This window comes from Oncorhynchus keta, unplaced genomic scaffold, assembly GCF_023373465.1.
Source record: "Oncorhynchus keta strain PuntledgeMale-10-30-2019 unplaced genomic scaffold, Oket_V2 Un_contig_3446_pilon_pilon, whole genome shotgun sequence".
Classification (NCBI taxonomy): domain Eukaryota; kingdom Metazoa; phylum Chordata; class Actinopteri; order Salmoniformes; family Salmonidae; genus Oncorhynchus; species Oncorhynchus keta.
In genome coordinates, this window is record NW_026287258.1 from 2,684 (window position 1) to 25,000 (window position 22,317).

General features: G+C 45.4%; 1 protein-coding gene and 1 long non-coding RNA gene across 3 annotated transcripts in view; one reads left to right on the top strand and one right to left on the bottom strand.

Annotated features, from left to right (window-relative positions):
• Positions 1-427: 427 nt before the first annotated feature.
• Positions 428-22,317, top strand: part of LOC127923991 (FH1/FH2 domain-containing protein 3-like) — an 87,744-nt gene continuing 65,854 nt past the window's right edge. Inside the window, exon 1 of the mRNA XM_052508337.1 lies at positions 428-492. The gene's annotated coding sequence lies outside the window, so the exon portion shown is untranslated. The remainder of the gene's footprint in view (positions 493-22,317) is intronic.
• LOC127923994 (uncharacterized) lies at positions 4,929-6,365 on the bottom strand. 2 transcript variants are annotated; one of them, XR_008116415.1, is made up of 3 exons: positions 6,314-6,365; positions 5,484-5,524; positions 4,929-5,073 (listed from the first exon to the last, which is right to left on the bottom strand). It is a non-coding gene; the product is annotated as an uncharacterized LOC127923994 (long non-coding RNA). The 2 variants fall into 2 exon arrangements; XR_008116416.1 differs by lacking the exon at positions 6,314-6,365 and adding an exon at positions 6,221-6,275.

The window sequence follows — 22,317 nt, forward strand, 5'->3', positions numbered from 1 at the left end:
CTGTCTCTGTCTCTGTCTCTGTCTCTGTCTCTCTCTCTCTCTCCTCTATTAATTAAAGTATTCTCTCTCCTCTATTAATTAAAGTATTCTCTCTCCTCCTCTCTCTCTCCTCTATTAATTAAAGTATCCTCTCTCTCTCCTCTATTAAAGTATTCTCTCTCTCTCCTCTATTAATTAAAGTATTCTCTCTCCTCCTCTCTCACTCCTCTATTAATTAAAGTATTCTCTCTCCTCTCTCTCCTCTATTAATTAAAGTATTCTCTCTCCTCTATTCACTAAAGTATTCTCTCTCCTCCTCTCTCTCCTCTATTAATTAAAGTATTCTCTCTCCTCCTCTCTCTCCTTTATTCACTAAAGTATTCTCTCTCTCTCTCTCTCTCCCTCTCTCTCCTTTATTCACTAAAGTATTCTCTCTCTCTCTCCACAGTAGAGGGAAGAAGCCCATCCTGATCCTGAGAACTCAGCTATCTGTCAGAGTCCACTCCATTCTAGGTAAGATCCCGCTCCTCGTTTTCCATCCCCTCCGTCCCACCTGAAACAAAAAGTCCATCATGAAGGCCTTATAGAACATTCATTCTCTAAGTGCTTCAAAAACACGTCATAGATCCTCAGCAAGCTGTTTGCTTATGAGTGAATTCTGAACCATCTATATACACCTTATTAAGGGTTTATGAGGAAGAGTAGCAGTGTGATTTGACCCGGGGTAGCAGTGTGTATTTGACTCCAGGGGGTAGCAGTGTGTATTTGACTCCAGGGGGGTAGCAGTGTGTATTTGACTCGGGGAAGTATCAGTGTGTATTTCCAGGGGGTAGCAGTGTGTATTTGACCGGGGAGTAGCAGTGTGTCTTGACTCCTGTATTTGACTCGGGGTAGCAGTGTGTATTTGACTCCGGGAGTAGCAGTGTGTATTTGACTCGGGGGTAGCAGTGTGTATTTGACCAGCAGTGTATTTGACTCGGGGGAGTAGCAGTGTGTATTTGACTGAAGTAGCAGTGTGTATTTGACTCGGGTAGCAGTGTGTATTTGACTCTGGGGTAGCAGTATGTATTGACTCCGGGGTAGCAGTGTGTATTTGACTCCAGTGTGTATTTGACTGGGGGTAGCAGTGTGTATTTGAGCTGGGGTAGCAGTGTGTATTTGACTGGGGGTAGCAGTGTGTATTTGACTGGGAGTAGCAGTGTGTATTTGACCAGCAGTGTGTATTTGACTCAAAGTGTGTATTTGACTCCGGGGAGTAGCAGTGTGTATTTGACTCGGGGGGTAGCAGTGTGTATTTGACTGGGGGGTAGCAGTGTATTTGACTCGGGGAGTAGCAGTGTGTATTTGACTCCGGGGAGTAGCAGTGTATTTGACTGGGGGTAGCAGTGTGTATTTGACTCCGTCAGTGTGTATTTGACTGGGGTAGCAGTGTGTATTTGACTCCGGTAGCAGTGTGTATTTGACTGCAGTGTGTATTTGACTCCGGGGTAGCAGTGTGTATTTCTGACTCCGGGGCAGCAGTGTGTATTTGACTCGGGGATAGCAGTGTGTATTTGACTCCGGGGCAGCAGTGTGTATTTGACTCGGGGGCAGGCAGGTGTATTTGACTCGGGGGGAGTAGCAGTGTGTATTTGACTCCCGGGGAGTAGCAGTGTATTTGACTCCAGGGGAGTAGCAGTGTGTATTTGACTCCAGGGGGGAGTAAGTGTGTATTTGACTCCAGTGTGTATTGACTCCGGGGGTAATGGTAATGACCCAGGCACCGGGCCTCCTTCCAGTAGCTCCTTCCAGGATCCCCGTTTGGGATCCTGAGGCTGCCATTTGGGATCCTTCCAGTAGCTTCCATTGGTCTCTGAGATGTAACTCTCCAGTTGGGATCCTTCCAGAAGCTTCCATTGGTCTCTATGAGATGTAACTCTAGTTGGGATCCTTCCAGTAGCTTCCATTGGTCTCTATGAGATGTAACTCTCCAGTTGGGATCCTTCCAGAAGCTTCCATTGGTCTCTATGAGATGTAACTCTCTAGTTGGGATCCTTCCAGTAGCTTCCATTGGTCTCTATGAGATGTAACTCTCCAGTTGGGATCCTTCCAGAAGCTTCCATTGGTCTCTATGAGATGTAACTCTCTAGTTGGGATCCTTCCAGTAGCTTCCATTGGTCTCTATGAGATGTAACTCTCCAGTTGGGATCCTTCCAGTAGCTTCCATTGGTCTCTATGAGATGTAACTCTCCAGTTGGGATCCTTCCAGAAGCTTCCATTGGTCTCTATGAGATGTAACTCTCCATTTGGGATCCTTCCAGAAGCTTCCATTGGTCTCTATGAGATGTTACTCTCCAGTTGAGATCCTTCCAGAAGCTTCCATTGGTCTCTATGAGATGTAACTCTCCATTTGGGATCCTTCCAGTAGCTTCCATTGGTCTCTATGAGATGTAACTCTCTAGTTGAGATCCTTCCAGAAGCTTCCATTGGTCTCTATGAGATGTAACTCTAGTTGAGATCCTTCCAGAAGCTTCCATTGGTCTCTATGAGATGTAACTCTCCATTTGGGATCCTTCCAGTAGCTTCCATTGGTCTCTATGAGATGTAACTCTCCAGTTGGGATCCTTCCAGTAGCTTCCATTGGTCTCTATGAGATGTAACTCTCCATTTGGGGGATCCTTCCAGAAGCTTCCATTGGTCTCTATAGCTTCCATTTGGGATTGAAGCTTCCATTGGTCTCTATGAGATGTAACTCTCTAGTTGGGATCCATCCAGTAGCTTCCATTGGTCTTGAGATGTAACTCTCTAGTTGGGATCCATCCAGTAGCTTCCATTGGTCTCTATGAGAGCTTCCAGTTGGGATCCATCCAGTAGCTTCCATTGGTCTCTGAGATGTAACTCTCCATTTGGGATCCTTCCAGAAGCTTCCATTGGTCTCTATGAGATGTAACTCTCTATTTGAGATCCTTCCAGAAGCTTCCATTGGTCTCTATGAGATGTAACTCTCCAGTTGGGATCCTTCCAGTAGCTTCCATTGGTCTCTATGAGATGTAACTCTCTAGTTGGGATCCTTCCAGTAGCTTCCATTGGTCTCTATGAGATGTAACTCTCTATTTGAGATCCTTCCAGAAGCTTCCATTGGTCTCTATGAGATGTAAATTTGGGATCCTTCCAGTAGCTTCCATTGGTCTCTATGAGATGTAACTCTCCAGTTGGGATCCTTCCAGAAGCTTCCATTGACTCTATGAGATGTAACTCTCCATTTGTCACCGCGGCGCTGACATCATCACACTCCTCTTAACTCCCTTTTCCACTCCAGGCGTAAACTGTTTATTTCCAAATGCATTGGGGTAAGGGGGGAATAGTGTTTTAACTGGCTCCGATTTTGATTCTTCTGGGAGTTTTCTTTCCTTCTAAACCCCCGACTCAGATCTTCCCTTTTCATGAATCCACCCGTGTTTCCAACCAGGGACGTCAGCAGCAGTCTAATGTTCTGCCGACTGCTGCAGTTTATTGTAATAGGTGCAGCTGATGGACGTATAATTACATAGTCCTTTATTAAAAAAAAAGAACTTATGTCCAGTTTTAAATGTTCCACCTCCGTATGAACTGTGATGCTGAAGTTGAGCTAGACTATATTTCCTTGTGGTGCAGGAAAAAAAAAAAACATTGTTTGTTTGATGAGAAACCTTGCCGGAGACCTAAAGACTGAGGCTTCAGCTCAGCAGGCCTTGTGTCAGCTCTCTGAGAGAATGTCAAGGCTTCAGCTCAGCAGGCCTTGTATCAGCTCTCTCTGAGAGAATGTCGAGGCTTCAGCTCAGCAGGCCTTGTATCAGCTCTCTGAGAGAATGTCGAGGCTTCAGCTCAGCAGGCCTTGTATCAGCTCTCTGAGAGAATGTCGAGGCTTCAGCCCAGCAGGCCTTGTATCAGCTCTCTGAGAGAATGTCGAGGCTTCAGCTCAGCAGGCCTTGTATCAGCTCTCTGAGAGAATGTCGAGGCTTCAGCTCAGCAGGCCTTGTATCAGCTCTCTGAGAGAATGTCGAGGCTTCAGCTCAGCAGGCCTTGTATCAGCTCTCTGGAGAGAATGTCGAGGCTTCAGCTCAGCAGGCCTTGTATCAGCTCTCTGAGAGAATGTCGAGGCTTCAGCTCAGCAGGCCTTGTGTCAGCTCTCTGAGAGAATGTCGAGGCTTCAGCTCAGCAGGCCTTGTATCAGCTCTCTGAGAGAATGTCGAGGCTTCAGCTCAGCAGGCCTTGTATCAGCTCTGAGAGAATGTCGAGGCTTCAGCTCAGCAGGCCTTGTATCAGCTCTCTGAGAGAATGTCGAGGCTTCAGCTCAGCAGGCCTTGTGTCAGTTCTCTGAGAGAATGTCAGGCTCAGCTCAGCAGGCCTTGTATCAGCTCTCTGAGAGAATGTCGAGGCTTCAGCTCAGCAGGCCGTATCAGTCTCTCCCGGAAACACCAGTGGTTCTGGACTGGTCCGGAACACGTGGGTCTGTTTCCTGGACTGTATCCGTGGGTCTGGACTGTCCGGAACACGTGTGTGTGTGTGTGTCTGGACTGGTCGGAACGTGTGTGTATACCAGTGGGTCTCGACTGGTCCCGAACACGTGTGTGTGTGTGACTGGACTGAACAGTGGTTCTGACTGGTCCTGGAACACGTGTGTGTGTGTGTGTATACCAGTGGTGACTGGTCCCCTGTGGTTGACTGGTCCGGAACACGTGTGTGTGAGCACACTGAGTCCGGGAACCGTGAGCACACTGGAGACCATAGAGGGAGAGACAGAGATGGGTAGTGCCATGTAAACAAACAAGATGTCATTATACCTTGGAGCTGTGACAGAGTGGGAGAGATGCTAAGTCATTATACCTTGGAGCTGTGAGAGAATGGGAGAGATGCTAAGTCATTATACCTTGGAGCTGTGGGTGGGAGAGATGCTAAGTCATTATACCTTGTGACAGCTGTGGGAGAGATGCTAAGTCATTATACCTTGGAGCTGTGACAGAGTGGGAGAGATGCTAAGTCATTATACCTTGGAGCTGTGACAGTGTGGGAGAGATGCTAAGTCATTATACCTTGGAGCTGTGACAGTGTGGGAGAGATGCTAAGTCATTATACCTTGGAGCTGTGACAGAGTGGGAGAGATGCTAAGTCATTATATTTCCTTCTAGTGGCTCTCTGACAGTGTAGTATAACTCCTCCTGACTTGAGAGATGCTAAGTCATTATACCTTGGAGCTGTGACAGTGTGGAGAGATGCTAAGTCATTATACCTTGGAGCTGTGACAGAGTGGGAGAGTTGCTAAGTCATTATACCTTGGAGCTGTGACAGAGTGGGAGAGTTGCTCAGTCATTATACCTTGGAGCTGTCCTCTGGGAGTATGGAGAGATGCTAAGTCATTATACCTTGGAGCTGTGACAGAGTGGGAGAGATGCTAAGTCATTATACCTTGGAGCTGTGACAGAGTAGTGGGGAGATGCTAAGTCATTATACCTTGGAGCTGTGGGAGAGATGCTAAGTCATTATACCTTGGAGCTGTGACAGTGGGAGAGATGCTAAGTCATTATACCTTGGAGCTGTGACAGTTCCACAGTGGGAGAGATGCTAAGTCATTATACCTTGGAGCTGTATACAGAGCTGGTCATTATATGGAGCTAAGTCATTATACCTTGGAGCTGTGACAGAGTGGGAGAGATGCTAAGTCATTATACCCCTTGGAGCTGTGGGAGAGATGCAGAGATGGGAGAGATGCTAAGTCATTATACCTTGGAGCTGTGGGAGAGATGCTAAGTCATTATACCTTTTGGTTCCACAGCTGTGGGTGAGATGCTAAGTCATTATACCTTGGAGCTGTGGGAGAGATGCTAAGTCATTTACCTTGGAGCTGTGGAGCTTCCACTGTGGGAGAGATGCTAAGTCATTATACCTTGAGCTGTGACAGAGTGGGAGAGATGCTAAGTCATTATACCTTGGAGCTGTGACAGAGTGGGGAGATGCTAAGTCATTATACCTCCGGAGCTGTGACAGAGTGGGAGAGATGCTAAGTCATTATACCTATGGAGCTGTGACAGAGTGGGAGAGATGCTAAGTCATTATACCTTGAGCTGTGACAGAGTGGGAGAGATGCTAAGTCATTATACCTTGGAGCTGTGACAGTGGGAGAGATGCTAAGTCATTATACCTGGAGCTGTGACAGTGGGAGAGATGCTAAGTCATTATACCTTGGGAGCTGTGACAGTGTGGGAGAGATGCTAAGTCATTATACCTTGGAGCTGTGACAGAGTGGGAGAGATGCTAAGTCATTATACCTTGGAGCTGTGACAGTCATTATAGTGGGAGAGATGCTAAGTCATTATACCTTGGAGCTGTGACAGAGTGGGAGAGATGCTAAGTCATTATACCTTGGAGCTGTGACATTATAGAGCTGTGAGAGATGCTAAGTCATTATACCAGGGCTGTGACAGAGTGGGAGAGCTGGCATTATACCTTGAGCAGGGTTATAGAGATGCCTGTTCCACAGGGTTATACCTTGGAGCTGTGGGAGAGATGCTAAGTCAGGGTTATACCTTGGAGCTGTGACAGAGTGGGAGAGATGCTGACATGTAATTATATTATATTATATTCTTCTATGGAGCTTTGTCCCCTGTTCCCTACTGTAGTCCACAGGGTTATAGTAGAGCTGCTCTGTTCCCTACTGTTCCACAGGGTTATAGTATGGAGCTGTGTTCCACAGGGTTATAGTATGGAGCTGGTCCCCTGTACTGTTCCACAGGGTTATAGTATGGAGCTGGTCCCCTGTGTTCCACAGGGTTATAGTATGGAGCTGGTCCCCTGCTACTGTTCCACAGGGTTATAGTATGGAGCTGGCCCCCTGTTCCCTACAGTTCCACAGGGCTATAGTATGGAGCTGGTCCCCTGTTCCACAGGGTTATAGTATGGAGCTGGCCCCTGTTCCCCTGTTCCACAGGGTTATAGTATGGAGCTGGTCCCCTGTTCCACAGGGTTATAGTATGGAGTTCCACAGGGCTGTTGGAGCTGGCCCCCTCCCTACTGTTCCACAGGGTTATAGTATGGAGCTGATCCCCTGTTCCCTGTTCCACAGGGTTATAGTATGGAGCTGGTCCCCTGTTCCACAGGGTTATAGTATGGAGCTGGTCCCCCCTACTGTTCCACAGGGTTATAGTATGGAGCTGGCCCCTGTTCCCTACTGTTCCACAGGGTTATAGTATGGAGCTGGCCCCCTGTTCCCTGTTCCACAGGGTTATAGTATGGAGCTGGCCTGTTCCACTGTTCCACAGGGTTATAGTATGGAGCTCTGTTCCCTACTGTTCCACAGGGTTATAGTATGGAGCTGGCCCCTGTTCCACCCTACTGTTCCACAGGGTTATAGTATGGAGCTGGCCCCTGTTCCCCCCCCCTGTTCCACAGGGTTATAGTATGGAGCTGGCCCCCTGTTCCCCTGTTCCACAGGGTTATAGTATGGAGCTGGTCCCCTGTTCCACAGGGTTATAGTATGGAGCTGGCCCCACTGTTCCCCCTGTTCCACAGGGTTATAGTATGGAGCTGGCCCCTGTTCCACAGGGTTATAGTATGGAGCTGGGTTCCCTACTGTTCCACAGGGTTATAGTATGGAGCTGGTTCCATACTGTTCCACAGGGTTATAGTATGGAGCTGGGTTCCTACTGTTCCACAGGGTTATAGTATGGAGCTGGTCCCCTGTTCCACAGGGTTATAGTATGGAGCTGGCCCCCTGTTCCACAGGGTTATAGTATGGAGCTGGCCCCCTGTTCCACAGGGTTATAGTATGGAGCTGGTCCCCTGTTCCCTACTGTTCCACAGGGTTATAGTATGGAGCTGGCCCCCTGTTCCCTACTGTTCCACAGGGTTATAGTATGGAGCTGCCCCCCTGTTCCCTACTGTTCCACAGGGTTATAGTATGGAGCTGGTCCCCTGTTCCACAGGGTTATAGTATGGAGCTGGTCCCCTGTTCCACAGGGTTATAGTATGGAGCTGGTCCCCTGTTCCACAGGGTTATAGTATGGAGCTGGCCCCCTGTTCCACAGGGTTATAGTATGGAGCTGGTCCCCTGTTCCACAGGGTTATAGTATGGAGCTGGCCCCCTGTTCCCTACTGTTCCACAGGGTTATAGTATGGAGCTGGTCCCCTGTTCCACAGGGTTATAGTATGGAGCTGGCCCCCTGTTCCCTAGGGTTCCATAGTATGGAGCTGGTTCCCTACTGTTCCACAGGGTTATAGTATGGAGCTGGCCCCTGTTCCACAGGGTTATAGTATGGAGCTGGTCCCCTGTTCCACAGGGTTATAGTATGGAGCTGGTTCCCCCTGTTCCACAGGGTTATAGTATGGAGCTGGCCCCCTGTTCCCCTGTTCCCTACTGTTCCACAGGGTTATAGTATGGAGCTGGCCCCTGTTCCCTACTGTTCCACAGGGTTATAGTATGGACTGTTCCACAGGGTTATAGTATGGAGCTGGTCCCCTGTTCCACTACTGTTCCACAGGGTTATAGTATGGAGCTGGTCCCCTGTTCCACAGGGTTATAGTATGGAGCTGGCTGTTCCCTACTGTTCCACAGGGTTATAGTATGGAGCTGGTCCCCCCTACTGTTCCACAGGGTTATAGTATGGAGCTGGCCCCTGTTCCACAGGGTTATAGTATGGAGCTGGCCCCCCCCTGTTCCACAGGGTTATAGTATGGAGCTGGTCCCCTGTTCCACAGGGTTGTAGTATGGAGCTGGATGTATCCTACTGCGTTGTCATTATGTTGTATTTGTAGCAGGAAGTGACTGTACAGTTGTTGTCCAGCTGACTCAGGAAGTGACTGTACAGTTGTAGTCCAGCTGACTCAGGAAGTGACTGTGCAGTTGTAGTCCAGCTGACTCAGGAAGTGACTGTACGGTTGTAGTCTAGCTGACTCAGGAAGTGACTGTATTGTCCATCAGGTTAAAGTGTGAGGGTCAATCGAACCTCTGCAGTCATAGGTCTCCAACCGTTTAGTGAACCGATGTTGCACATTGCATTTGTTTTCACAGGTCATGTGTCTGATGACTAGCCGTGCGATACATTATTCTAGCCCCTGTTCTATCAAACTCTGTACAGCAGGGTAATGATTTGGGTAGACATTTCCTGTTTGTTAAAGACTGTGGAGAGTTTGTCCAGGTGGTTAATACAGTGAACAGGAGAGGATGTCCAGGTGGTTAATACAGTGAACAGGAGAGGATGTCCAGGTGGTTAATACAGTGAACAGGAGAGGATGTCCAGGTGGTTAATACAGTGAACAGGAGAGGATGTCCAGGTGGTTAATACAGTGAACAGGAGAGGATGTCCAGGTGGTTAATACAGTGAACAGGAGAGGATGTCCAGGTGGTTAATACAGTGAACAGGAGAGGATGTCCAGGTGGTTAATACAGTGAACAGGAGAGGATGTCCAGGTGGTTAATACAGTGAACAGGAGAGATGTACAGTGAACAGGAGAGAGGATGTCCAGGTGAACAGGTTTATACAGTGAACAGGAGAGGATGTCCAGGTGGTTTATACAGTGAACAGGAGAGGATGTCCAGGTGGTTAATACAGTGAACAGGAGAGGATGTCCAGGTGGTTAATACAGTGAACAGGAGAGGATGTCCAGGTGGTTAATACAGTGAACAGGAGAGGATGTCCAGGTGGTTAATACAGTGAACAGGAGAGGATGTCCAGGTGGTTAATACAGTGAACAGGAGAGGATGTCCAGGTGGTTAATACAGTGAACAGGAGAGGATGTCCAGGTGGTTAATACAGTGAACAGGAGAGGATGTCCAGGTGGTTAATACAGTGAACAGGAGAGGATGTCCAGGTGGTTAATACAGTGAACAGGAGAGGATGTCCAGGTGGTTAATACAGTGAACAGGAGAGGATGTCCAGGTGGTTAATACAGTGAACAGGAGAGGATGTCCAGGTGGTTAATACAGTGAACAGGAGAGGATGTCCAGGTGGTTAATACAGTGAACAGGAGAGGATGTCCAGGTGGTTACATGAACAGGAGAGGACAGTGAACAGGAGAGGATGTCCAGGTGGTTAATACAGTGAACAGGAGAGGATGTCCAGGTGGTTAATACAGTGAACAGGAGAGGATGTCCAGGTGGTTAATACAGTGAACAGGAGAGGATGTCCAGGTGGTTAATACAGTGAACAGGAGAGGATGTCCAGGTGGTTAATACAGTGAACAGGAGAGGATGTCCAGGTGGTTAATACAGTGAACAGGAGAGGATGTCCAGGTGGTTAATACAGTGAACAGGAGAGGATGTCCAGGTGGTTAATACAGTGAACAGGAGAGGATGTCCAGGTGGTTAATAAGTGAAAGGAGAGGATGTCCAGGTGGTTAATACCCTGAACAGGAGAGGATGTCCAGGGGTTTATACAGTGAACAGGACAGCCTGTCCAGGTGGTTCATACAGTGAACAGGAGAGGATGTCCAGGTTAATACAGTGAACAGGAGAGGATTATACAGTGAACAGGAGAGGATGTCCTGGTCCATACAGTGAACAGGAAGGATGTCCAGGTGGAGCAGTGAACAGGAGAGGATGTCCAGGTGGTTAATACAGTGATGTCCAGGTGGACAAATGGAGAGGATGTCCAGGTGGTTAATACAGTGAACAGAGAGGATGTCCTATAGTGAACAGGAGAGGATGTGGTTACTACAGTGAACAGGAGAGGATGTCCAGGTGGTTAATACAGTGAACAGGAAGGATGTCCAGGTGGTTATACAGTGGGAGAGGATGTCCACTATACAGTGAACAGGAGAGGATGTCCAGGTGGTACTACAGTGAACAGAGCCCTATTCCAGGTGGTTATATAGTGGTTAACTACAGTGAACAGGAGAGGATTCCCTAGGATAGTGGTTAATACAGTGAACAGAGAGGATGTCCAGGTGGTTATACAGTGAACAGGAGAGGATGTCCAGGTGGTTATACAGTGAACAGGAGAGGATGTCCAGGTGGTTAATACAGTGAACAGGAGAGGATGTCCAGGTGGTAATACAGTGAACAGGAGAGTAGATGTCCATAGACCAGATGTCCCTATCCAGGGGGGTTAATACAGTGAACAGGAGAGGATGGTAACAGTGAACAGGTGGTTACTACAGGAGAGGATGTCCAGTGAACAGGAGTCCCAGTGAACAGGATGTCCAGGGGTTATACAGTGGTACTACTGATAGACCAGAGCAGTGAACCAATGTCCAGGTGGTTATACAGTGAACAGGGGAGAGGATGTCCAGTGGTACTGAACAGAGAGGATGTCCAGGTGGACCAGGAGAGGATGTCCTATGAACAGGAGAGGATGTCCAGGTGGTTAATACAGGTGGTTAATGAACAGAGGACCCAGTGAACAGGAGAGGATGTCCTATATGAACAGGAGAGGATGTCCAGGTGGTTACTACAGTATGTCCAGACAGTGAACAGAGCAGTGAACAGGGAGAGGATGTCCTATGTCCCAGGTGGTTAATACAGGTGATGTCCAGGTGGTTAATACAGTGAACAGGAGAGGATGTCCAGGTGGTTAGGTGATGTCCAGGTGTACTACAGTAGACCAGAGAACAGGAGAGGATGTCCAGGTGGTTAATACAGTGAACAGGAGAGGATTCCCAGTGAACAGGAGAGGATGTCCAGGTGGTTAATACAGTGAACAGGAGAGGATGTCCAGTGGTTAATACTAGGATGTCCAGACAGTGAACAGGAGCCCTATTCCTATATAGTGGTTAATACAGTGAACAGGAGAGGATGTCCATATGGTTAATACAGTAGATGTCCCAGGATGTCCCTATACAGTGAACAGGAGATGATGTCTAGTGAACAGGATAGTGGTTACTACTATAGAACAGAGGAGTCCTATTCCTATATAGTGGTTAACTACTAGTGAACAGAGCCCTATTCCAGGTGGTTTATATGTAGGTGGTACTACTATGAGACCAGGAGAGGATTCCTATATAGTGGTACTACTAGTGAACAGGACAGGATGTCCAGTGGCCCTAGGAGAGGATGTCCAGGTGGTACTACTATGAACAGGAGAGCCCTATGTCCCTGAACAGGAGAGGATGTCCAGGTGGTTACTACAGTGAACAGACCAGGATGCCCTATGTCCCTATACAGTGGAGGATGTCCAGGTGGTTACTAGTGAACAGAGAGCCCTATTCCTATATGAACAGAGAGGATGTCCAGGTGGTTAATACAGTAGACTACTACTACTATATCCAGGGGAATAGGGTATCATTGGAACAGGAGTCAATACTCCTTGGGAAGTAGAACGGTGAACAGGAAACTCATTTTGTTAGCAGCTGATTGGATGTTCGGTTTTATATCCACTATTCAGGAAATGTCCAGGGGGTTTTGATACTGGAAGGAGGTTTAATCATGAGCTGTCGCCACTTTGAAAAGAAACCTTCCTCTTTCTTAGAGGAAGGAGTGTTTTATTAATGTTTACTGCTTCTACTGTTTCTCCACGTTTTATTTTGAGTTCTCTAGGAGAGGAGTCACATCCTGGTTTGGTTTCCCTTTCTGGTTTCCCTCTTCAAGTAGGTGAGGCTTTGCCCTCCTTTTACTGTGAGTAGAGCTGGCTTCCCTCCAAGTAGGAGAGTGTTTTACTGTGAGTAGGGCTGGCTTCCCTCCAAGTAGCAAAGGGTTTTACTGTGAGTAGAGCTGGCTTCCCTCCAAGTAGGAGAGTGTTTTACTGTGAGTAGGGCTGGCTTCCCTCCATGTAGGATAGGGTTTTACTGTGAGTAGGGCTGGCTTCCCTCCAAGTAGGATAGGGTTTTACTGTGAGTAGAGCTGGCTTCCCTCCAAGTAGCAGAGGGTTTTACTGTGAGTAGAGCTGGCTTCCCTCCAAGTAGGACAGGGTTTTACTGTGAGTAGAGCTGGCTTCCCTCCAAGTAGCAAAGGGTTTTACTGTGAGTAGAGCTGGCTTCCCTCCAAGTAGCAAAGGGTTTTACTGTGAGTAGAGCTGGCTTCCCTCCAAGTAGCAAAGGGTTTTACTGTGAGTAGAGCTGGCTACCATAGTAATATGACTGAGTAGTCTACATAGTGACCATACATACCATAGTAATATGACTGAGTAGTCTACATAGTGACCATACATACCATAGTGATATGACTGAGTAGTCTACATAGTGACCATACATCCCATAGTGGCCTCTTATGACTGAGTAGTCTACATAGTGGTATGACTGAGTAGTCTACATAGTGGTATGACTGAGTAGTCTACATAGTAATATGACTGAGTAGTCTACATAGTGACCATACATACCATAGTAATATGACTGAGTAGTCTACATAGTGGTATGACTGAGTAGTCTACAGTGGTATGACTGGATAGTCTACATAGTGGTATGACTGAGTAGTCTACATAGTGACCATACATACCATAGTAATATGACTGAGTAGTCTACATAGTGGTATGACTGAGTAGTCTACATAGTGGTATGACTGAGTAGTCTACATAGTGATATGACTGAGTAGTCTACATAGTGACCATACATACCATAGTAATATGACTGGGTAGTCTACATAGTAATATGACTGAGTAGTCTACATAGTGACCATACATACCATAGTAATGTAGTCTACATAGTGACTGAGTAGTCTACATAGTGGTATGACTGAGTAGTCTACATAGTGACCATACATACCATAGTAATATGACTGGTAGTCTACATAGTAATATGACTATCTAATATGATATGACTGAGTAGTCTACATAGTGACCATACATACCATAGTAATATGACTGAGTAGTCTACATAGTGACCATACATACCATAGTAATATGACTGGTAGTCTACATAGTGACCATATACCATAGTAATATGACCAGTAGTCTACATATGACTGGGTACTATACCATAGTAATATGACTGAGTAGTCTACATAGTGACCATACCATATAATTTGACTGAGTACCATAGTAATATGACTGAGTAGTCTACATAGTGACCATACATCCCATAGTAATATGACTGGGTAGTCTACATAGTAATATGACCATAGTACATACCATAGTAATATGACTGAGTAGTCTACATAGTAATATGACTGAGTAGTCTACATAGTGACCATACATACCATAGTAATATGACTGAGTAGTCTACATAGTGACCATACATAGTGACCATAGTAATATGACTGAGTAGTCTACATAGTGACCATACTACATAGTATATGACCAGAGTAGTGACTAGTGAGTCTACATAGTGATATGACTGGAGTAGTCTACATAGTAATATGACTGAGTAGTCTACATAGTGACCATACATACCATAGTAATATGACTGAGTAGTCTACATAGTGACCATACATACCATAGTGATATGACTGAGTAGTCTACATAGTGACCATACATACCATAGTAATATGACTGAGTTGTCTACATAGTGGTATGACTGAGTAGTCTACATAGTGACCATACATACCATAGTAATATGACTGAGTAGTCTACATAATAATATGACTGAGTAGTCTACATAGTGACCATACATACCATAGTGGTATGACTGAGTAGTCTACATAGTGACCATACATACCATAGTAATATGACTGAGTAGTCTACATAATAATATGACTGAGTAGTCTACATAGTGACCATACATACCATAGTGATATGACTGAGTAGTCTACATAATAATATGACTGAGTAGTCTACATAGTGACCATACATACCATAGTAATATGACTGAGTAGTCTACATAGTGGTATGACTGAGTAGTCTACATAGTGGTATGACTGAGTAGTCTACATAGTGATATGACTGAGTAGTCTACATAGTGACCATACATACCATAGTAATATGACTGAGTAGTCTACATAGTGGTATGACTGAGTAGTCTACATAGTGACCATACATACCATAGTAATATGACTGAGTAGTCTACATAGTGGTATGACTGAGTAGTCTACATAGTGACCATACATACCATACTAATATGACTGAGTAGTCTACATAGTGACCATACATACCATACTAATATGACTGAGTAGTCTACATAGTAATATGACTGAGTAGTCTACATAGTAATATGACTGAGTAGTCTACATAGTGGTATGACTGAGTAGTCTACATAGTGACCATACATACCATACTAATATGACTGAGTAGTCTACATAGTGACCATACATACCATACTAATATGACTGAGTAGTCTACATAGTAATATGACTGAGTAGTCTACATAGTAATATGACTGAGTAGTCTACATAGTGGTATGACTGAGTAGTCTACATAGTGACCATACATACCATAGTAATATGACTGAGTAGTCTACATAGTGACCATACATACCATACTAATATGACTGAGTAGTCTACATAGTAATATGACTGAGTAGTCTACATAGTGATATGACTGAGTAGTCTACATAGTGGTATGACTGAGTAGTCTACATAGTGGTATGACTGAGTAGTCTACATAGTGATATGACTGAGTAGTCTACATAGTGGTATGACTGAGTAGTCTACATAGTAATATGACTGAGTAGTCTACATAGTGACCATACATACCATAGTAATATGACTGGTAGTCTACATAGTGGTATGACTGAGTAGTCTACATAGTGACCATACATACATAGTAATATGACTGAGTAGTCTACATAGTGGTATGACTGAGTAGTCTACATAGTGACCATACATACCATAGTAATATGACTGAGTAGTCTACATAGTGGTATGACTGAGTAGTCTACATAGTGGTATGACTGAGTAGTCTACATAGTGACCATACATACCATAGTAATATGACTGAGTAGTCTACATAGTAATATGACTGAGTAGTCTACATAGTGACCATACATACCATAGTGGTATGACTGAGTAGTTACATAGTGATATGACTGAGTAGTCTACATAGTGACCATACATACATAGTAATATGACTGAGTAGTCTACATAGTGACCATGACATACCATAGTAATATGACTGAGTAGTCTACATAGTAATATGACTGGGTAGTCTACATAGTAATATGACTGAGTAGTCTACATAGTGACCATACATACCATAGTAATATGACTGAGTAGTCTACATAGTGTAATATGACTGAGTAGTCTACATAGACCATACATACCATGCAATATGACTGAGTAGTCTACATAGTGACCACACATCCCATAGTAATATGACTTAGTAGTCTACATAGTGACCATACATACATAGTGGTATGACTGAGTAGTCTACATAGTGGTATGACTGAGTAGTCTACATAGTTTCCTGTTCAGTCAATTGGTTCTGAACACACACACACACACTACTCTGCCCCTAGAACTCACGTATGCACACACACACACACACACACACACACACACACACACACACACACACACAGACTGTCCCAGAACACACTGTGACCACCTCACATGACTATAGTTTAGAACATGGTACTGCCTCCCCAAGGGCACCCTATTCTGTAATATAGTGCACTACTTTTTTGACCAGGGCCCAAAGGGTAATGCATTTGATATAGTGAATAGGATGCTGTTTGGGACACAGCCATGTTTACTATCTGTGCCAGCTGGCCAGTCCTCAGGGTCTTATGGGAAATGATTTTCTCCCTATAGCCTCCTAAAAGGACTGGAGTGGAGAATGTCATCAATGACTGAGGCCTTTTTAGATAGACTGGCTGGGCCCCTGCTGTTCTGTTGTGGTACTTTTAGAAAGACTGGCTGGGCCCCTGCTGTTCTGTTGTGGTACTTTTAGATAGACTGGCTGGGCCCCTGCTGTTCTGTTGTGGTACTTTTAGAAAGACTGGCTGGGCCCCTGCTGTTCTGTTGTGGTACTTTTAGAAAGACTGGCTGGGCCCCTGCTGTTCTGTTGTGGTACTTTTAGAAAGACTGGCTGGGCCACTGCTGTTCTGTTGTGGTACTTTTAGAAAAAGACTGGCAGGGCCCCTGGGCTGCTGTTCTGTTCTGGTACTTTTAGAAAAAGACTGGCAGGGCCCCTGGGCTGCTGTTCTGTTGACTGGCAGGGCCCCTGGGCTGCTGTGTTATTCTGGTACTTTTAGAAAGACTGGCAGGGCCCCTGGGCTGCTGTTCTGTTGTGGTACTTTTAGAAACACTAGACTGGCAGGGCCCCTGGGCTGCTGTTCTGTTCTGGTACTTTAGAAACACTAGACTGGCAGGGCCCCTGGGCTGCTGTTCTGTTGTGGTACTTTAGAAACACTAGACTGGCAGGGCCCAATACTGTTGTTCAAGTACTTTAGAAACACTTAGCACTCTGTTGTCGAAAATGACTGGCAGGGAAACATGGACTAGAGTTCTGTTCATTGAGGACTGGAGGAAACAGACTAGAGTTGGTATTCATTGAGGACTGGAGGAAACATGGACAATAGAGTTGGTATTCATTGAGGACTGGAGGAAACATGGACTAGAGTTGGTATTCATTGAGGACTGGAGGAAACATGGACAATAGAGTTGGACTGTATTCATTGAGGACTGGAGGAAACATGGACAATAGAGTTGGTATTCATGGGCTGTTCTGGACTGGAGGAAACATGGACAATAGAGTTGGTATTCATTCTGGAGGACTGGAGGAAACATGGACAATAGAGTTGGTATTCATTGAGGACACTAGAGGAAACATGGACAATAGAGTTGGTATTCATTGAGGACTTAGAGGAAACTAGATGGACAATAGAGTTGGTATTCATTGAGGACTGGAGGAAACATGGACAGAGTTGCTGTTCTGTTCATTGAGGACTAAGAGGAAACATGGACTGTTCTAGAGTTGGTATTCATTGAGGACTGGAGGGAAACATGGACAATAGAGTTGGTATTCTGAGGACTTTAGGAAACACTAGACTGGAGGGTATTCTGGACTGAGGAAACATGGACAATAGAGGTAGTTGGTATTCACTGAGGACTGGCAGGGAAACATGGACAATAGAGTTCTATTCATTGAGGACTGGAGGAAACATGGACTGGACTGCTGTTCTGTTCTGGTACTTTAGAGTTGGTATTCATTGAGGACTGTTCTGGAGGAAACATGGACTAGAGTTGGTATTCATTGAGGACTGAGAGGAAACATGGACAATAGAGTTGGTATTCATTGAGGACTGAGAAACAAACATGGACAAAGAGTTGGTACTATAGAGGACCTGGAGAGGAAACATGGTACTTTAGAAACAATAGAGTTGGATTCATTGTTCTGGACTGGAGGAAACATGGACAATGGAGTTGGTATTCATTGTACTTTAGAAGGACTAGACTGGAAACATGGACAATGTTCTGTTGGTATTAGACATTGAGGACTGGAGGAGACATGGACAAGGGCCCCTGGTTGGTATTCATTGAGGACTGGAGGAAACATAGACAAGGGCCTCTGGTTGTTCTGTTCTGGACTTTAGGACTAGATGGAAACATGGACAATAGAGACACTGGATTCATGGATGGACTGGTTCTGAAACATAGACATAGACTGGTATTCATTGAGGACTGTTCTGAGAAACACAGACAATCTGGAGAGTTGGTATTCTTTTGAGGACTGGCAGGCCTCTGGACATGACAATAGAGTTGGTATTTTCAAAGACTGGCAATGGAGACTGTAGTTACTTACCACTGTTGCCGAATGAATGGGGAAACATGGACAATAGAGTTGGTATTCATTGAGGACTGGAGGAAACTGGGCTGGACAATAGAGTCTGGTACCCTTTTTCATCTGTGTACACACAGGACTGATGATGGAAATGGACAATGGATGGTTGGTATTCATTGAGGACTGATGGATGGATGGATGGATGGATGAATGGATGGATGGATTCATGAATGATGGACTGGATGGAACATGGATGGATGGATGGATGGATGGATGGCACACTGGATGGATATGGATGGATGGATGGATGGATGGAATGGATGGAGAGATGGATTGATTGATTGAATTCCATGATTGATTGAATTCCTGTCCGGCTTTTGGAAATGACTTATGGGATTTAAAGGGATTGGTCTAAGAGTTGTTGTTTCTGCTACGTTCCTCCCCGACGCTTACGGAACTGCTTGGAACTGACTCTGAGTCAGTCTTATCTCCTGCTCTGCTGTACGTTACTGTGCTTGGAACTGACTCTGAGTCAGTCTTATCTCCTGCCTGCTGGATGGATGGCTGTACGATTATGTGCCTGGAACTGACTCTGAGTCAGTCTTATCTACTGGGGATGAATGACGTTGATGCGCCTGGAACTGACTCTGAGTCAGTCTTATCCCCTGCGCTGAATGAATGTGATTGCTGTACGTTACTGTGCCTGGAACTGACTCTGAGAAGAGTCTTATCTCCTGCTCTGCTGTGATTCGCTGTACGTTACTGTGCCTGGAACTGACTCTGAGTCAGTCTTATCTCCTGCTCTGCTTGTGCTGTGTTTGCTGGAACTGACTCAGTCAGTCTTACCTCCTGCTCTGCTTGCCTGGCTGTGGAACTGACTCTGAAAGTCAGTCTTACCCCCTACTTGGAGGGACGTTACGTTACTGTGCCTGGAACTGACTCTGAGTCCAGGTCTTGATATCCTGCTCTGCTGTGATTCGCTGACGTTACTGTGCCTGGAACTGACTCTGAAACAGTCTTATCTCCTTTCAACTGTGATTGAAAATGTGTTTTGCCTGGAACTGACTCTGATCAGTCTTATGTCCTTTCTGCTGTGATTCGCTGTCGTTACTGTGCCTGGAACTGACTCTGAGTCAGTCTTACCTCCTGCTCTGCTGTACGTTACTGTGCTTGTGACTCTGAGTCAGTCTTATCTCCTGCTCTGCTGTACGTTACTGTGCCTGGAACTGAGAGTCTTATCTCCTGCTCTGTTGTGCTGTGATTTGCTGACGACACACAGTCTTCCTGTTGTTGCTTGTGTCAATATGCTGAGTTGAAATGGCAGACCGTTAACCTTTTCCTACTTGGGAGGGACGTTAGACCGTTCCTCAATCAGAATCTTCCAGGTCCTTGATATCCTCCCTTATGGACTCTGTCCTCTTCAATTCAAAACACTTTTTTTTTTCAACGGAGACTGAAAATGTGTTTTGTTTTTTTGTGTATGAATTAAGCATTTCTTTGTGGATTTTTGCTGTGTGCTTGGGGTCGTTGTCCTGCTGGAAAATGACAGTTGTGCATTTGTGAAGTCTCCTAGCAGAGGCAACCAGATGTTTTGACTAAAATGTCCTGTTGCTGGGTAGTTCATGATCCTGTTGACCTTATCAAGGACCCCTCACCATCTTTTACCGGAGGTATACCCCGTAACATCAAGGACCCCTCACCATATTTTACAGGAAGTATACCCCATAACATCAAGGACCCCTGACCATATTTTACAGGAGGTATACCCCGTAACATCAAGGACCCCTCACCATATTTTACAGGAGGTATACCCCGTAACATCAAGGACCCCTCACCATATTTTACAGGAGGTATACCCTGTAACATCAAGGACCCCTCACCATATTTTACAGGAAGTATACCCCGTAACATCAAGGACCCCTCACCATATTTTACAGGAAGTATACCCCATAACATCAGGACCCCTCACCATATTTTACAGGAAGTATACCCCATAACATCAAGGACCCCTCACCATATTTTACAGGAAGTATACCCCATAACATCAAGGACCCCTCACCATATTTTACAGGAAGTATACCCCATAACATCAAGGACCCTCACCATATTTTACAGGAAGTATACCCCATAACATCAAGGACCCCTCACCATATTTTACAGGAAGTATACCCCATAACATCAAGGACCCCTCACCATATTTTACAGGAAGTATACCCCATAACATCAAGGACCCCTCACCATATTTTACAGGAGGTATACCCCATAACATCAGGACCCCTCACCATATTTTACAGGAGGTATACCCCATAACATCAAGGACCCCTCACCATATTTTACAGGAGGTATACCCCATAACATCAAGGACCCCTCACCATATTTTACAGGAAGTATACCCCATAACATCAAGGACCCCTCACCATATTTTACAGGAAGTATACCCCATAACATCAAGGACCCCTCACCATATTTTACAGGAAGTATACCCCATAACATCAAGGACCCCTCACCATATTTTACAGGAAGTATACCCCATAACATCAAGGACCCCTCACCATATTTTACAGGAGGTATACCCCATAACATCAAGGACCCCTCACCATATTTTACAGGAGGTATACCCCATAACATCAAGGACCCCTCACCATATTTTACAGGAGGTATACCCCATAACATCAAGGACCCCTCACCATATTTTACAGGAGGTATACCCCATAACATCAAGGACCCCTCACCATATTTTACAGGAGGTATACCCCATAACATCAAGGACCCCTCACCATATTTTACAGGAGGTATACCCCATAACATCAAGGACCCCTCACCATATTTTACAGGAGGTATACCCCGTAACATCAAGGACCCCTCACCATATTTTACAGGAAGTATACCCCATAACATCAAGGACCCCTCACCATATTTTACAGGAAGTATACCCCATAACATCAAGGACCCCTCACCATATTTTACAGGAAGTATACCCCATAACATCAAGGACCCCTCACCATATTTTACAGGAAGTATACCCCATAACATCAAGGACCCCTCACCATATTTTACAGGAAGTATACCCCATAACATCAAGGACCCCTCACCATATTTTACAGGAAGTATACCCCATAACATCAAGGACCCCTCACCATATTTTACAGGAAGTATACCCCATAACATCAAGGACCCCTCACCATATTTTACAGGAAGTATACCCCATAACATCAAGGACCCCTCACCATATTTTACAGGAAGTATACCCCCTAACATCAAGGACCCCTCACCATATTTTACAGGAAGTATACCCCATAACATCAAGGACCCCTCACCATATTTTACAGGAAGTATACCCCATAACATCGAGGACCCCTCACCATATTTTACAGGAAGTATACCCCATAACATCGAGGACCCCTCACCATATTTTACAGGAAGTATACCCCATAACATCAAGGACCCCTCACCATATTTTACAGGAAGTATACCCCATAACATCAAGGACCCCTCACCATATTTTACAGGAAGTATACCCCATAACATCAAGGACCCCTCACCATATTTTACAGGAAGTATACCCCATAACATCGAGGACCCCTCACCATATTTTACAGGTATACCCCATAACAGGACCCCTCACCATATTTTACAGGAGGTATACCCCATAACATCGAGGACCCCTCACCATATTTTACAGGAAGTATACCCCATAACATCGAGGACCCCTCACCATATTTTACAGGAAGTATACCCCATAACATCAAGGACCCCTCACCATATTTTACAGGAAGGACCCCTCACCATATTTTACAGGAAG